The sequence below is a fragment of the Eublepharis macularius genome, chromosome 9 (assembly GCF_028583425.1).
Source record: "Eublepharis macularius isolate TG4126 chromosome 9, MPM_Emac_v1.0, whole genome shotgun sequence".
NCBI lineage: Eukaryota > Metazoa > Chordata > Lepidosauria > Squamata > Eublepharidae > Eublepharis > Eublepharis macularius.
The window spans coordinates 12,255,041-12,273,123 of record NC_072798.1 but is presented as its reverse complement, the minus strand read 5'-3'; the positions used below and the strand labels follow the sequence as shown (position 1 = coordinate 12,273,123).

The 18,083-nt window shown below is 46.1% G+C and overlaps 1 protein-coding gene across 1 annotated transcript in view; it reads left to right on the top strand.

Moving 5' to 3' along the window:
• The first annotated feature begins 13,897 nt into the window (after positions 1-13,897).
• The window catches only part of USP6NL (USP6 N-terminal like), a 171,303-nt gene continuing 167,117 nt past the window's right edge, over positions 13,898-18,083 (top strand). Inside the window, exon 1 of the mRNA XM_054988917.1 lies at positions 13,898-13,985. The gene's annotated coding sequence lies outside the window, so the exon portion shown is untranslated. The remainder of the gene's footprint in view (positions 13,986-18,083) is intronic.

Here is an 18,083-nt window from a genome sequence, read left to right as displayed (position 1 = left end):
TCAGGAAGCAGATAAAGAGAGGAAGCCTAAAGAGGTCTACACAGATGTAAGTGCCGTTTTATTCAAGGGTGCTTACTTCCAGGAAAATGTCTTTGCAACGTTACCTCAGTCTCCTGAAACTGACGGGTTTCGATGAGCATAACTGCGGATAGGGTTGCATTGAGAACAATGGATAACATAAAAATAGCTGCCTCAAATAATCCCTAAACAGCTGTTAATCTGACCCCGCACTAAAACCCAAAATAAAATCTATATACATTTGCTGAGTACACATTTCATGAACCTGATGATGTTGGTTCTAGGCCACGGAAACCTTATGGCCCAGTAAATGTGTTTGTCTTTGAAGAGCTGAGATGCGAAATCGCTTCCCTTCTGGGATTTCTCAAATTCTGCTTATTCTATGCCACACTTTGCCACTATGTGGCAGCACCTTCCAGCAGAATGACAAAGAGAGAGCAATTTCCTTCTTTGGTTTCCAAGCCACCGGGTGGAGCTAGAACTGCCCCATCACCCTGTCCCCCCCTTATATTTTTATAATGTTTGTTCTCACTCATCAGAACATAAGAGGAGCCCTGGTGGATCAGATCCGGTGGTCCGTCGAGTTCAGCGTCCTGTCTCACACAGTGGCCAACCACTTACTTTGGATGGCCAACAGCACGGCATATTTCTTCATTTATTTACTTCATTTATACCCCGCCTTCCTCCCCAACGGAGGCCCTTGATGGCTTACATAATTTTCCTCGCCTTCATTTTAGCCTCACAACAACCCTGCGAGGTAAGTTAGGCTGAGTGTCACTGGCCCAAGGACATCCGGGAAGCTTCCATGGCAGAATGAGGATTCGAACCTGGTTCTCCTAGATCCTAGTCCAACACTCTAACCACTGTACCATATGTGTCTTCCCTAAGGGCCTTCCCCAGATGTTGCCTCCTAGCACTGAATTCAGAAGTTTACTGCCACTGAACTTGGAGGTTCCTCTTAGTCACTCACGTTACCTTTTTACAGCCTCATTTCTCAAATCTACAAGGTTTCACGGGTTGCTTTTGAAGAGCCCTCTGGTGAGGAGAACTTCCTTAAATATATACAGTGCAAGCCTATGAAGACAGAGCAGGATTGGTAGCTGTGTTAGTCTGCCTGGAGCAGTAGAAAAGAGCAAGAGTCCAGTATCACCTGTAGAACTAACAAAATTTGTGGTAGGGTATGAGCTTTCGTGAGCCACAGGTATCTGAAGAAGTGAGCTGTGACTCACAAAAGCTCATATCCTGCCACAAATGTTAGTCTTATAGGTGCTATTGGACTCTTGCTCTTTTCTAATCCTATGAAGAGTTACTCCAGTCTAAGCCCATGGATTTCAATGGGTTTAGATTGGAGTAACTCTTCGTAGGATGTCACTGATATTTTTGCAGTTTCCATTTCTTATTGGTTATGGGTATTGGGAGCAATGGTGTTTGATGGCAGGACAGGCTGGGAATCTTGTATTCTGTCTTTTCCTTTCACACACTGCTACCCTATTATAGACTTCTTTTGTGGCAAATCTTAGTTGATACATGTGAATCACACACCGTGGTTTGTTTTCTTGCCTCTAAACCAGGGGTTGGATCCTATGGATAATTTCTGCTGGTAGAAAGCGGGGGCCATTTTTTTCCAATTTCCCCCTCCCGTGGCAGACCTTCAGCTCCTCTTTCATGCTTTTCCTAGGGAAGGGTTTTCTGTCCTCCAGGAATGGTGTTTGGGGGACATTTGGGGCTGCAGCAGGAGGGGGAGGCAGAGAAATCATGTTCCACTGATGGATTTATTATTATTATTATTATTATTATTATTATTATTATTATTATTATTATTATTATAAATTACATTTCTAACCCGCCCTTCCCGCAAGCAGGCTCAGGGCAAGGTACAGCAGTTATATAATACAAATATTAAAACAATTCATGAAACAACAGTTCATCATAAAATCAACAAACAGATAATAACTGTCCCAAGACGGGGTCCATTTTTGGCAGAATCCAAGTCCTGAATTTAATCCTGTTTTGGAATTCTGATTTGGAGGTCAGAGAAGTACCAACTACAATTTGCATTGGAAGCGAAGGCGATTCATTTCTGAGCCACACGAGGTGGGAAAGGGTGGAAGATTCCAACCTCTCTCCTCTGTTATAGCAAACCAAAGAATCCCACCCTGCACCTCAGGGGTGCAATTCTACCCGCCTCCCCCCCCCATCTCAAACACACTGGACAAATGGCTTTGAGAATTGCTTTTTCGGTTGCAGCCAGCTATTACCCAGGCTGCTGGCACTGTGCTCAGGAAAGGTGGAGAAAGAGATCCAACACAGCTGTTCAGTGCTGGAGAGAGAGAGTCTTCCTATCAGGCAGCTTCGCTGTTCCTGTTTGCACTCAAAGGAAACTTCAATAGGCAATGGAAGTTTATGTGTCCTCTGAGAACATTTATGTGCAAAGATGGGGGGGGGGAATAATCGTTCTGCTGCAAAACCTTCTAAAAACTTCCCAGTTTTTCTATCTAGAGTACCTTGATACGAAAGATGGGCAGTACTTATTTCTCCAAATGCATGGTGGTTTCCGGTATAGGATGAATTTATCTGTTGGCATTTATTGGGCTGGTGTAGTACTTTCTAAAAGATGTGACTTGGGATCTTCTGTAGTTTCAGGTGGGTGGCTGTGGTGGTCTGTAGTAGAAGAGCAAGATTCAGGTTGAGTAGCCCCTTAAAGACCAACTAGATTTCCAGGGTATCATACCCTGGAAATCTAGTTGGTCTTTAAGATGCTACTGGACCGGAATCTTCCCCCTCGCCCTCCCTTTCATTCATCCCCTCCCCTTGAAATGTATAGTAAGTTCTCAGGGCACAGAGATGACTTTGATGCTTATATATTGCTTTGCAAAGGACCATTAACAATGGTAGACAAAGTAAACCTCACCGCTGTCTTTGAAAGAATATGAGCCCCCACTGGTAAACCCTGAACCCACCTCACTTCACTGGCCGTTCTCCTGTACCTTTAACAGCATCTTGGCATGTGGAAATCTAACAGGTGAAGTTCAGCCTATCAATTTCTATGGGCTTAAGGGGAGTGCTGTGGCTCAGTGGAAGAACCTCCGTTTGGCACGCAGAAGGTCCCAGGCTCAATCCCCAGCACCTCCAATTAAAAGGATCGTTCAGATTATTGATGATGTGAAAGCCCTGGATACCCTGGAGAGCTGTGTCCAATCTCAGTAAACCTGGGTGGGCCACTGGTATGATTCAGTATAAAGCAGCTTCATGTGTGTGTATGTTCCATGACAGAATAATCTTCACTTGGACAATTCCTTCGTGTTAAGTTGCAGAATCAGTGTCAGTTTAAAAAAGAGGCTAGCCCAGGAAAGCCCGATCCTGTCTGCTCTCTGAAGCTAAGCAGGGTCAGTCTTGGTTAGTAATTGGATGGGAGACCACCAATGAAGACCAGGGGCAGCATGCAGAATCAGGCAATGGTAAACCCCCTCCCTTCTTCTCTTGCCTTGAAAACCCCACCAGGGGTCGCCATAGGTCAGCTATGACTTGATGGTCACTAGACTGTATGTGATAAAATGGGCTATTGTCCACAAAAGCATCCGCTGAGTCACATTTTGGTAGTCTTTAAGATACCACAAGACTCCTTTATTTTTTTTAAAAGAATAGTAACCCCAAAAACTAGAGTTGGCAACAACTTGAAGAAAAAAAATATCCTGTCTCATTAACGGTGGCTTCCTGGGATGCTGTTTACAGGGTAATATTATTTACCTCCATACCATTAGAAGTTTCAACTGCCCACTTCCACACATTAATAAAAATAATAACTGTGTTTATATACTGCCCTTTTGTGCAGATGAGTGCCCCACTCAGAGCAGTGAACAAAGTCGGTGTTATTACCCCCACAATGCAGCTGGGGCTGAGAGGAGTGGCTGACCCAAGGCCACGTGCTGAGGTTATGGCAGGAGTGGGATTCGAACCAGCAGAGGTCTGACTCGCTGTCCAACTGCTTAACCACTGTGCTACCGTATTAAGCCTCTATTAAGGGGACAGGACCTTTTTTCTTTTAGGTTGTAGGCAACCACACCCCAAAAACCTTTGATCTCTCCCATTCATTTCTACATTGCCTTGTACCAGGGCCCATTTTGAGGGAGATTGCACAGGACTGCAGTTCTGGCAGTTCCCCAAAGAGGTCACATGTCAGGTGGCCCCACCCACTTGACTCTCAGCCATTTGGGGCCAAAACGGCCCAGATCGGGCCTCTGACGGGTGGTGGATCACTCTCCCACTCAGCAGCGGACCAATCCTGACCATTTTGGGCCCCTTTTCAGCCCTGAATGGCCAGGATTGGGTCCAAAACAGCCAGGATAGGTGAAGTCAGGGGGTGTGGCATATGCAAACCAGTTATGCTAATGACACACTTCTGGTGATGTCAAGGGGCATGGCATATGCTAATGAGGTGTGCTAATGAGTTCCTCCAGCTCTTTTTCTACGAAATGACCCCTGCCTTGAACCTAGTTTGCCAAGCTGAGTCACAGGACACAATCCTGTGTACCTTCAAGTCCCATTGTACTCAGCCTGACTTACTTTCCAATAAACATGCATAGGATTACACTGGCAGATCACTGATGAGGTCAATCTATTTCTGGGCTGTCTTGTGTTGTTTAGACTGCAGGGGGCGGCAGTGCATGACGGAACTCTCCACCACTGGGGGAAAAATTCCGCTCACATAGAAAACTAGCACGTCAAGGAGGCCTTCTCCATAGCATCACACTTTCTCTGAGCAAGGACTTTCGTTCTACAGTGGACCATTCCATCACGTAACCTCCCCCTCCTGTCGCCAGTGCAGTCCAGGAACTTTGTCATCTACAAGGACTTGGGCCACAAATGCAAGCCTGTCTCAACATAGTAAACATGAAACTGGCTCCCTGAAAAGTTTTTTTTTTAAATGTTTACATTGCGTAAGAGAGTAACCGCATCCGAGCGTGGAAAAGGTTCTGGCCCCAGGGTTGCATTCTGCTCTCTGTTATACTGGTTCTGCTCCCACATGCAATAGGAGACAGATATCTGCATCTCCAGAGAAGTTTCTGTTGTGTTGGTTTGAGTACGGATGATAAGGAAGCAGGGTTTCATCCATAGCCAAAGGAAACAAGCTTTTCTCAACATATAATTGTTCTCCATTTAACCTCAGATGTTTTATTTCCCTTGTCTAAAACTGTATTTAAACAGTCTCTGTTGATACCTGCAATCAGGGCTTTTTTTCAGCAGGAACGTGGTGGAACAGAGTTCCGGCACCTCTTGAAAATGGTCACATGGCCGGTGGCCCCGCCCCCTGATCTCCAGACAGGGGGAGTTTAGATTGCCCTCCACGCAGCTGCGCAAGGGGCAATCTAAACTCCCCTCTGGCTGGAGGTCAGGGGATGGGGCCACTGGCCATGTGACCATTTTCGCCAAGGGCAATTTAAACTTTAAAAAACTCCCCCCTTGTTCCAGCTGACCCAAAGTGATGTCGTTGTGCAGTCCTGAGTTCCATCACTGAGTTCCACCACCTCTTTTCCCAGAAAAAAAGCCCTGCCTGCAATAACCCTTCCTTCTGTATCATAAGAATGCAACTCCTAGCTATCCGTTTGCATCCCTCCATTCCTTCCTTACACGACGCTATGTATTGTTTCCCCCTCCTTCATTTTATCTTCAGAACAACCCTGCGAGGTAGGTTAGGTTGAGAGAGAGTGATGGCTCATGGTCACCCTGGCCAGCATCATGACCGAGTGGAGATCTGAACCCCCATCTCCTGGGTCCTAGTCTGAAACTGCAGCCACTGGCATGCACCCTCATAGTCTGTTCATGCCATGCTGGTTTATGGGCACACAGGGTATCGACAATACCCCTGACGGGAGAGTGTTACAACCAGGGCTTTTTTTAGCTGGAACGCGGTGGAACGGAGTTCTGGAATCTCTTGAAAATGGTCACATGGCTGGTGGCCCCGCCCCCTGATCTGCAGAGGGCCATCTCAACTCCCCTCTGTCTGGAGATCAGGGGCGGGGCCACCAGCCATGTGACCATTTTCTTCTAGGGCAACCCACTGAGTTCCACCACCTCTTCCCAGAAAAAAAGCCCTGGTTACAACAATTTTAATTAAACATGTTTTCTCTTAACAGGGACTGAGGGTAGGCTAGGCTCTGAAGAATTATCGCTCAGGGCCTAATCAGAGTACCTGATTAGGGCAGAAAGTGGTCGCAACTGAAATCACTGAGGGTTGTTGTTTTTTTTTAAACCTTTATAACACAATTCGAACTTGGTCCTGTATTGACTAACTATTGTAATATTATTGCATCGTCTGGAGTTAATATGTCATAACTATGCTTGACCACTGAAGAAGGCCAGAAGGCCGAAACATGTTTGGTCGGGGTCACGTACAGCCTTTATTTGAGATTTCTGTATGGTTTTAATTTGAATTGAGGCTGTATTTGGGCCTGTAATTGTTTTTAAACTCTCCTGGCTTTCTGCAAATGATGCAAAACCGAATTGTGCAAAAAGGCTTTTTTACTGAGATAGAAGGGCTGTATTGTAGGGAGGGGATGTCATATGATCCACTAATGAGTTAGGAACCAGAGACTTCACCGCTGTGTTGTATTGGATTCCTGCTAATGTCTTTGTGAACTTGTGTCTATTTACCCTATGGCATTGTTTATGGAAATGTTCCTGATATTGACTGTACTAATCTCACACTGTGTAATCCACCTTGAGTCTCAATGAGAAGGTGGACTATAAGTAAATAAATAAATAAGTACATGCGTTTTCGTATATTGATATAATGCCCACTATTTAGCAATTTTAATACTAGGCCCTTTAATTTGGATTCATTTAACCTTCCTAGGTTCTTAATCCATTCTTTTGGATGGGTAGGCTCTTCATCCGTGGTGCCATCCTTTATCATGTGTTGGGTTGGCTCTGCCTCCTGATGTAGCCATTTTGTAGTTGGCTCTGCCTCCTATGGCAGTTGGGTTGCTAGATTCCCCTGTCGTCCCAGTAGGGAACTTGGCACCTACCTTATCTTCTTTTCCTTGCGTGCGCACAAAGCATGTGCATGCTCCCAGGCCCATGCAATGATGTCGCTTCCGGGAAGTGATGTCATTGCTCAGGCTGCAGCTGCACTGGGAGCAGTCCCACACTCCATGGGGGATCATGCCCGAATTGGCTTGGAATGGGCTGCTGTTGAGCATGCTCCGCAGCAGCCTGATCTGGGCCAATTCCATCCCAAATCAGCCTGGATTGGGCTCAAATCAGCCAGGAACGGCTTGGAATGGGCTGCTGCAACGTGCGGGATTGCTCCCATGCTCCACAGCAGCCCGTTTCATGCTGATTCCAGCCAGATCGGGCCTGCAGGGATGCGCTGCACCACCCGGGAGCACACCTCTGGGAGGCCCGTGCCTCCTCCGCTGGCCAAGTAAGCGGGGGCGGGCGGTGGAGGCTGGGAGCAGGGGACTGGCAACCCTATATGGCAGCCATTTTGTGGTCGTGCCCACCAGGCTGCGTTAGACTTCCAAACTTGCCCACAGGCTCAAAAAGGTTGGGCACCCCTGGTGTAGTGATTAGTGTCAGAGTGCTAGGAGAGCTGCATTAAAGCTTCCATTCTCCCACAAAGGGTAGTGTGTGACTGCAGGCCAGTCACTCGCCTTATGCCTAACCTACCTCACAGAGTTGTGAGAATAAAAGGAGGGAATCCCATCGATGTCACACGGAGCTCCTCAGTGAAAGGGCAACATAACCATTTACTAGACCAGGGCTGCTCACCATTTGGCTGAGGGGCCATGTGCAGCCCCCCAACAATGTGGTGACTGAGGAAGCATTGTTAGACTCCATGCCCCTGATTAGCTGCAGCTCTCAACATCAGCCATGCTAGTAGTGCCATCGTAGCTGGGTGCCAACAGAGCAGCACCTCAACAGATGAGCTGCAATGCTTAGGCAAGCTTGCAAGAGGCACCATCATATTTTTCCTTTAAAATGTTAACAGCAAAGCAGAGAGCCCAGCTTCTAATAGTGAAACTGAGCATGAAGAGTGAACCCCTCCCTCTCTCTTCCCTGCACAACCCCAAGGCAATTTGAGGCAGCATTAGCCTGCAATCTGCAATTTATCTGCAGAATAAAATGGAGATCTTAATTTCCTCTGGTATGGCTGTAAGTGTTGCTCAGTCGTCAGTGTCCCGAACCCTGAATAGGCCTGATGAGGTCATGGGGCGGAGCCTGGTGATGTCATCGTTTCACAATATGGCCTGCTGAGTTCCCCTTGTGGTTGATTCTGGCCCAGGTAAATGCATGAGTTGCACACTCCTGTACAAGATAGAAGAGTTTAGTGAGAACTGGAGTTTGGACATTGCTATGTTAGAGGATATGGAAACATCCCTAAAGGAGTTACTGTTTATCATTTTATGCATGTTGCCTTGGAGACACTTATGGACTGAAAGGTGGGATAGAAATCAATTCAAGAAATAAACAATCCCTTTCCACTTCCCCAGACAGACAGAGATTGTCCAAGGCATTTTGGTATCAATATTTATTCTATTTATAGTCCACCTTAATCACTGAGACTCAAAACAGATTGAGTGTGTGTGTGTGTGTGTGTAAAATGCTGTCAAGTTGCAGCCAGCGAATGCTGATCCCACAGGGTTTTCAAGACAAGCAATGAATAGAAGTCGTTTGCCGTTGCCTGCCTCTGTGCAGAGATCCTGGACCTTCTTGGCGGTCTCCCGTCCAAGTACTAAACAGAGTCGAACTTGCTTAGCTTCCGCAATACGAAGGGACTGGGCTTGCCTGGGCTATCTAGGTCAGTCTCAGGACTAAAGCAGATTGCACAATGTAAATTGATATAAGCAATGCACTAGGACTACGATTATCGAACTCTAAAAAACCATAATGTGTTAGAAATGATATGGTACAGATGCAGGAGCCCCGTGGCGCAGAGTGGTAAGCTGCAGTACTGCAGCCCAAGCTCTGCTCACGACCTGAGTTCGGTCCTGGCGGAAGCCCAGTCCAAATAACCGGCTCAAGGTTGACTCAGCCTTCCATCCTTCTGGTCAGTAAAATGAGTACCCAGTTTCCTGGGGGTAAAGAGTAGATGACTGGGGAAGGCAATGGCAAACCGCCCTATAACAAAAAGTCTGCCAAGAAAACGTCCTGATGCGACGTCCCCCTATGAGTCAGTAATGACTCGGTGCTTGCACAGGGGACTACCTTTACCTTTTTTTTACGGTACAGATGCAGTGCAGAAAAAAGAGTATCACAACAGTAGAAAATAATGTAGCAGTGACAGGAGACAGAAAATTCTATATGGTGCTCCCCATGGTGATAAAACTGTAATGTTATATTGTTGTTGTTGTTGTTGTTAATTGACAATTTACTGCCTCCTTGGATACCTAACCATAGGATCAGATAAAACAATGAGATATAATTCTTCCGCTCCTTTGCTTCAGCTACCTGTTCCAGCACGAAACCACGCCGTTCCCTGTTTTGCATGTCTGCCCCAATTCCACTTTAACTTTCACTTGCGCTGTAGAATTTCGCTTGAATAGCAATGTGGCAAGGGCAAAGAAACAAAAGATGCTACAGAGCAGGGAGAGAGGGGAAGGCACAGGAAACGCAGGCAGGAGGGAGTTAATGGAGAGATTGTAGAAGGAGAAAAGAGATAATTGGAAAGTGGGGCAGGAGATGGAGAACATGTGTATTGACAAAAATAGTTCCTTTTATCAACCCAAGTCGCGGAAAGGCTACCTGACAGTGTGCATTCAAATCTGATCCGCAAGACGGGAGCTAACAAGAACAAAAGCAGTCGATGGAGCCGCCAAGAGGACAATTGAATGGAGGGACAAGGATGTGAACAATTAGGAAGCCAGCCTTAAACCGGACAAGTTAATTGTAATGGTGGAGCAAAGGGGTCTGCTGGCATCGTCCTCCAAGGAGTCCCGAATTGCATTGATGAAAGGCAGCCAGACAAAGAGTCTGACCCTAGAGGTGCAATCAGAACCGAGGAGGAAGAAATGTGCCATTTTGTGGAACAACAACCAAGGCGCTGATTGTCCCAAAGGTGGGGACAAACAAAGGTCACAATATTATGGAACTTTCTCTAGCTGTAGAACTTCTCAGTCAGGACAGATAAATCTCACCTCTTCATATCTTAACCGGAACTAGTGAAACACCCAGGTAGAAAATAACAAGGCAGGATGAAAACTGGTGTCTCCAAGTGGCTAAGGATTGCGATGTCTAGGGAGGAGCTGTGATCCAGAAAGATCCCGATTCAGACTGGGCCTGAGGCATGAAATCACTTGTGGCTGTAAAGCCAGTCACTATGCTATGGCCCCTCTTGGATAGAATAGGGATAACATGGGCCTACCTTTTAGCATTGTTGTAAAGTTAACTGGAGAGGATCACATTTTTTTATCTCACCCTTCTTTGAAGGCGCTCAGGTCGGGGATGTATATGTGTGTTGTTTTTTTCTGTTTTATTTTTTTCTTTACTTCATTTATGCTCCACTTTTCTCCCCAACGGGGACTGAAAGTGGCTTATGTAATTCTCCTCCGTCTAACAACAACAACAACAACGTTCGATTTATATACCACCCTTCAGGAGCAGTTTACAAAGTGTGTTATTATTTTCCTCACAACAAAACACCTTGTGAGGTGGGGGCGGGGGCGGAGAGAGCTCTGAGAAGCTGTGACTGACCCAAGGTCACCCAGCTGGCTTCAAGCGGAGGAGTGGGGAATCAAACCTGGCTCTCCAGATTACAGTTCTGCTGCTCTTAACCACTATGCCAAACTCTTCTCACAACAAGTCTGTGAGATATGTTACAGTTAGAGTCTGTGACTTGTCCAAAATCACCCAGCGAGCTTCCATGGCAGAGTGGGTATTCAATGAAGAAGAAGGGGGGCAGCACCAAGGCAAAACGATGATGAAGAGACAAATGGTGATTGTGATTATGAGACATGTAGTGTATGTTAATACTGGCTCAGTTGTTTAGATATTAAGAACTTATTATGAATTGCACTCTGTACATACTCCGTGACATTGTCCTGTGTTTTATTAATATGTTTTATTAACTTTTGAGATGATGTATTAAACATTTTTATATTTTGTATTATTTGGTAGATTCCCCCTGACGAAGCTGCACATGAAACGTGTAGGGGTTGTACAATTATTAAAGATTATTTTTCTCCTGTCTCTTCACCAAAGGGGGGACTCAAACCTGGTTCTCCAAGATCTTAGTTGAACCACAATACCACTATACCAAACTCTCACACAGTTTTGAGGCACACAGCCTATCAGTTGGTGTTCACAGCAACCCTGTGAGGTAGCCTAGGCTGTAAGATAACAACTGGGCCTCACCCAGGAAGATTCATAGTTGAATGAGGATTTGAACCTGGATCTCCTTTAGCTTTTATGGCAAATCCATGCAAAGGGTTTTGAACATTCTAAAGTGGAAGCAATATAGTATTCACTGATTCATTGACTGATTGCATTTATATATTTTAAATGTTTATTTTCTGCACTCCTTGTCCAATGCAGGCTATCTAAGTGGATGGCGAAGCACAAGGCTCCGTGTCCAATATAAACCTCAATAAACATTAAAAAATATTAATTTATTCATATCAAGCAAAGACAGCTGGTCACATTTTTATCTCCCCCTCCCATCATGGAGCTCAAGGGGGTGTAGATGGTGTTCCTGCCTCCATTTTATTCTCACAACTACTCTGCGAGGTAGGTCAGGCTAGACCAAGATCACCCAGCGAGCTTCCATGGCAGAGTGGAGGAACTCGGGATTCACAGATCCTGTAGGGATATATTCTTAAGACTTAAATTAGCACAGTTTAGCAGAGGTGCACATTGGATATAATGAGAACACACACACTCCAGTGTTTAGCTCTAAAAAATAGTTCACTACATAAAAGGAGAAAAGGTTACACTGAAATAAAATAAGAAACAGCTAACTAGGCTACATCTTTGCTGGCTTCTATACTAGATACTGACTGAAGATTTAGGCTTAGACTGTTACATCCTAGATATTAAAAAGTAGACTAGAGAGTGAAGACTGTCTGAACAAAGAGCAATAAAACTTCAGTATATCTTTCCACTTAATTGCCCCCCCCCAATAAACTGGTTGCCCAATAGAGAATCCTACTTCATTAAGAATAGAGACTCCCCTTTCTATGGCAGGAATCCTCACTCGAAGCCTAAGTGCTTACATGCAAATAGGTTTATTAACTAACACAAACAGTTGAACTCTTTCATGACTGAACATAAACACTTGCTAACTCCCAACAGGTCCTAATCTGATTGCTCTAACCACTTCTTCGCATTAGCTACATTACAGCCCCCAAATGCCTGGGTAAGTAAATAAGTCTTCACCAGGCACTAAATGCTTAACAAACTCAGTACTAGGTGGTTAGATGAGAGGAGGGCTTTCCATAATCCAGTTGCCAAGATGAAAAAAGCCTGTCTTGTGTTATACATATATATCATTGTGTTCACATAGATCATTCACAGTGTGATCCTAAATACATTAATTTCAGTGGCTCTTGCTTCCCAGTAACTGGATTTAAGATGTAGTTACAGGTAGCCCTCTCTCGCTCTCTCTCTCTCTCTCTCTCTCACACACACACACACACACACACACACACACAAGGTTTTGAACGATCCAGAATGTGCCATCAGGGTTGGGGGAGGTTGCTAACCTCCAGGTGGTGGCTGGATATCTCCCAGAATTAGAACTGATCTTCAGGCACTGAAGAAAATGGCTGTTGGGGGAAGTGAATTCTATGGCACTCTACTCTCTCCTCCCCGGGTCCCACCCTCCCAGGCTTCACCCCCCCAAATCTCCAGGAATTTCCTCATGTGGATCTGGCAACCCTTTGGTCAGGTCATGCATCTGGGCATAGGACTGGATTTGATGTGTGTGTGTGCAAAGTGCCATCAAGTCACCACTGACTGATGGCAACCCCAGCAGGGGCTTTCAAGGCAAATGAGAAGCAGAGGTGGTTTTCCATGGCCTTCTTCTGCAGAGTCTTCCTTGGTGGTTGCCCATCCAAGCACCAATCCTGCTTAGCTTCCGAGATCTAAGCTTGGGCTATACCACGCTGCCTTCCTTCTCAACAGGATCTGATGTACCCCTCCTAAAAATATAATTTGCATTGCATCCAATGGTCTTATTCTCCAGTAAAGGATAACAGGTTGCAGCATAGGGTTGCCAGCTCCACGTTGGGAAATTCCTGGAGATTTGGGGGCACAGCCTGGAGACGGTGGGGTTGCTGGAAGAGAGGGGCCTCAGCGGGGTATAATGCCATAAAACCAACCCTCCAAAGCAGCCATTTTCTCCAGGGGAACTGATCTTTGTGTCCTGGATTCCGGGAGCTCTCCAGCCAGCACCTGGAAGTTGGCAACAGGGTTGCAGCATTGAAGCTGCATGCGGAACGTACTGCTTGCAGAGGACGAGCTCAAATAGCCTTTCCAAGCTTTAAAAGAGGAGAAAGACGCTGCCCTAAGCAAAGAAAAAAAAAACTCCTGACCTGGCTCATTCTGCAGAGCTGAAAATAGCAACACCTTCTCCCGTAGGCGTGGCCCAGCCTCGTTCCTGACCCAAGATGGAGGCGCTCCTGAGAACGCCCTATCTCTTCTATGGAGTATAGCAGCGAAGCGAGCATACCGAGCCGCTTGCCCCCTTTCGCCTCCCGTAGCCTCGTTCTGGTCTCAACATGGTGCCCGTCCTGGGAACGCCCTATGCTTGGCAGCGGACAGTGGGCGTGTCGCTGGAGGAGGTTGACTCCTGTCCCGAACACGGCGGGAGGAGGAGGGGGCGTTGCCATGGCAGCCGGGAGTAGGTGTCACACCGGGCCACTTCCTGGTTGGAGGCCAATGTCCCGGCCGGGCACCAAGCTGGGGAAAGCGCCGCGGGGAGGAGGCGCCGCGAGAGCTCGGGAGGAGGAGGAGGAGGCCGAGGCGCTGAGGTGAGGGCCGAGCCGGCCAGGGCCCCTCGGGCACCGGGACCGCTCCACTGTCGTTGGGGGCCTGAGGCCTCCCGTGGGGAGGGGGAAGAAAGGAGCGGAGTGGACTGTTCCATTCCCAAGGGGGGGGGAGGAAATGAAAGACATTGGATTGCTCCATTTTTATTAGGGGGGGAGAGAAGGAAAAAGCCCATGAGGGTCTTCTCATCTGAGGGGGGCCAATGTATATATTTTGGAAGGTGGGATCTTCCATTTATTGTGGGGGGGGGGGAGGAGAAGAGAGCATGAGGTTGGAACCAGGCTGCTCTTGGACCCTCCCACCTCTGCCCTGAAAGGGGGTAAGTGAGAGACAGCTCATGGAAACAAAGGGGGAAGCCCCCTCCTCTTTTCATGGCACGTGGGGAGAAGGGGGGGCTAGCCTTATGGGGAAGGGGAGTCAATGTCCCGCTCCTAATTTCCAGAATTTATGGAAAAATCTAATGCCAGAAGTTGGGGTGAGGGGTAGTCTGGGGGGTCCTTGGAGGGGGTCTCTTTTTGAAAAGAGGGGCTGTTTGGAAAGTTTGGGGAAAGTTTTTCATAGAGAGCACAACTTTGTAGGGTTGGAGGAGGGGGGAAGAAAAGGGTTCCTGAGCTGTCCGTAGAACAGCTCCAGAGGATACAATAACAATTCAATAACAATAATCTGTGTTAGTATGTTGCATTGAGGGGGATATTCCGGTCCAGGAGCACCTTAAAGAGCAATGAGATTTCCAGGGTCTGAGCTTTCGAGAGTCAGAGCTCTCTTTGCCAGACTCAACTCTTTAACTCTCAAAAGCTCATACCTTGGAAATCTAGTTGGTCTTTAAGGTGCTGTTGGACCCAAATCTTCCTCTTTTCCTGTAGACCAACACGGCTCCCCACCTGAAACTATCTTTTAGGGAGGGTGGGGGGGGGATAACTTTAATGACTGCTCCATGAAAGTCCGCAAACACTTGTGCTGGAATGAACTCTTGCTCACTTTCAACTTGCTTCAAGGCTCCTTTTTGTCATTCCAGAGGAGTAACTGAGTTAGTCTGTTGCAGCCAAAGTCCCACCTATTAGTCTCATGCATGTTTACTCAGAAGTAGGCCGTGCTGTGTTCAAAGAGGAGAGGGGGTGCCTGCGTACACTGGTGTGTATACAATTAAAAGTACCCATGGGGGATTCAGAGGGTCGAAGGGGGGTGCTGCTGGGCAACTCTTAAGTGAGGATCTGTGGAAACCTGGGAGATCCAGCCCAACCTGTGTGCGGATTGGGGGGTTGGGGGAAGATGAGGGTTGTGTTTCTGGTGAGGGCTCAATGGACATCTTGTTCATGAGTTGATGATAACGGAGGGACTTTTGCTGCAGACTCCAGATTGATTCTTTTAGGTACTCCTTCTTTCCTTACAGAAAGTTGGAAGAAGATCAGTCTAATATCTGTGTGTGTGTGTGTGGGGGGGGGGAAACTAAGTATGCTGGGCTGGCACAGCACAACCTGTAATTTCTGCAAAAACTCCTGCCGATGTGTTCTAGTTCTCATTCTCCAATAGAGCAGTCTCTTATAGAAGAACTGGCTATCAAATTGTATTGTTACTTCCTTGATGTGGTCACTGGTCCTCTGGGAACTGGACTGAAACTGCTGTATTTGTATCAGTTGAATGACTGGTCCAGAAAGTGACCTGAAGGTCTGATGACTTCCTTTTTGTTAAAAGTTTGGGACAGGCCCTGAAACTTGGTTTACTGGACCAACTGGCCTGCTGTTGTTTTTAATAACATGTTGAGGTGGATTTGAAGTGCGCTCTGTAAGGAGAGGAACAGAGGAGTCTTTTCAGCATGGATAAAAAATGCAGTCTTTTGCACGAACGTAGCCCAGTTCTGTGTCTGCTTTCTCTGAAGTAAGGCTTGCTGAATTCTCTGCAACTTGACCCTGAAGTGAGGCTGCTGTCTCTTGGGGCTCACACACCTACACTGACTTGCTGAGTAAACATACACAGGATTGCAGCCTTTTTAACAGCAGTTTATTGAGTTAATGCTTTATGTGATTAACAGCTCAGACCCTTTGCGAGGCTCTTCATTTTTTTGGTTGGTTGCAAGATCCAACCAATCCGCAGTTCCTAAAAGCAGTTTGCCGTGTGATTCTTTGATGTGTAAATAGATTGAAACTGTGAATGTGGAAGAGGGCGTGTCCTTGTAAATATTTGCTCTGTGCTTCTACTCTGTACCTTGACTTGGTGGATGATTCAGAAAAGCTTTTCTTCAGTCGTAGGAAGTGTTGCTTTCCCTTTGCTGTAACTTAGGCATTCCTTAGACTCACTTGGTGGAAAACTTGAACTGCTAATTTGCTCACTCTTGTCGTCTTTTGTGTGTCGCGCTCTTGCTGTGAAGCTGCTGTTTTGACTTGACCCTCTGCCTCAAATTTACACTGAGGGCAATGGAAAGGTTCTTGATGTTTTAGAATTATCTGTGGATCGATATTTGGTTTGTCTGTTGATTAGGGGAATTAAGGCTTGTATACTTCTGTCTTGGGGGAGTTTTTGAGTCTAAAGCCATAACAGTGACGCATGGCTGTCAAAAGAAATCAGGCTGATATTTTATAAGTCAGTAAAGTCACAAGAAGAATGTTTCTTCGTAAATTCCTTTTCAGAAAAAGTCAGTCCTATTGCCTCCCCTCTCTTCCTCTATATCTGACCGGTTTCTTTTTGCCCTCCATGCATCTGACGAAGAGAACTGTGATTCTCGAAAGCTTATGCTACAATAAAATTGGTTAGTCTTAAAGGTGCTACTGGACTCTTTTTGATTTTGCTACTACAGACTAACACGGCTAACTCCTCTGGATCTATTGCCTACTGTCTCGTTTTGTGCGGATTCTCATTTCCGCTTGTATTATGTTTGGTCAAGTATGGGTTATCATACTCAGATCTATCTAAATGTCACAGAAATGCAGAAAATCTGCGGAATGTGATGTTGGCTGCAGAATGCAGCTTCTAAGCACACGTTGCTATGCACCCAGGACTCAGTCTTGCTAGTATTAGAGGAGCTTGCTTCTCAGTAAGCATGCATAGGATTGATCTGAAAGCATCTCAATTGACATTGTTTTAAAATAAAAGCAAGTTATTCGCCCTTGTAGCTTCAAAGAATATACTTGAAAGGGTGTGGGCTGTACCCTGGTGAAGTCAGAGAGATTGCTGAATAAGATTTTCAGAAGCTTAAAGGCAGAACTTCAGTGGCAAGCAGAATAAATTATGCAAACTAGTAAACAATGCAAAATGAGTCTGCTTAGTATCATTTATGCGGATGACAGAATTGGGTTTATTTTCGTGCAAATCGTCTTTTTTGTGATGTTAGATCAGGATTCGGTGACACCATCTATAACTGTGAGCTGACTGTACGTACTTTACTAGGAAATGTATGCTTTATCTTCTTGATAGTCAGAGGCACTGGGCTGCTGTGCCTGAAGCTGTTCTTGCAAAGAGGCTTCACCCTGGCTAAAATAGCACTTGTTTCCATTCTGGGTGGAGTTGTAATTAGATTGGAATTTCTAATATTGTGGCCTACGCTTGCAAAGAAACATGGTTTTTAGCATCGTATAATTTAGCTATAGCTCTGATGACATTTGTCGCGTCTGTGTCAGAATTACAGTTCAAGAGAAGCGCTTTGCTGTAAACGGTGATGCAAATTCTTCAAAAACTTTAATTGGGCATGCAAAAGAGGAACTTATTCCTGAGATAAGAATGGGAGCTTCCTTTAGAGCAATGGTGGCCCAACTTTTCTGTGAGCGTGATGCTATTGAAGTGCAAGCAGCCGTGTTTCGAAAAGCCTTTCCTGGGTTGGGCTATGTGTTGGTGGGGATGCCCGCAACACCCCTTCTCTGTACCTAGTAATACAGCTTTCTAGGGAAAAAGCTATGATTTGCTAGGAGCCTTCTAGGGGTGTGTGTGTGTTATGTACCATCAAGTTGCCTCCGACCTATGGCGACCCTATGAATGAAAGACCTCCAAAACGTCCGGTCATTAACAGACTTGCTCAAACCTTGCAAACTGGAGGATGTGGCTTCTTTTATTGAGTCAAGCCATCTCATTTTGGGTCTTCCTCCTTTCCTACT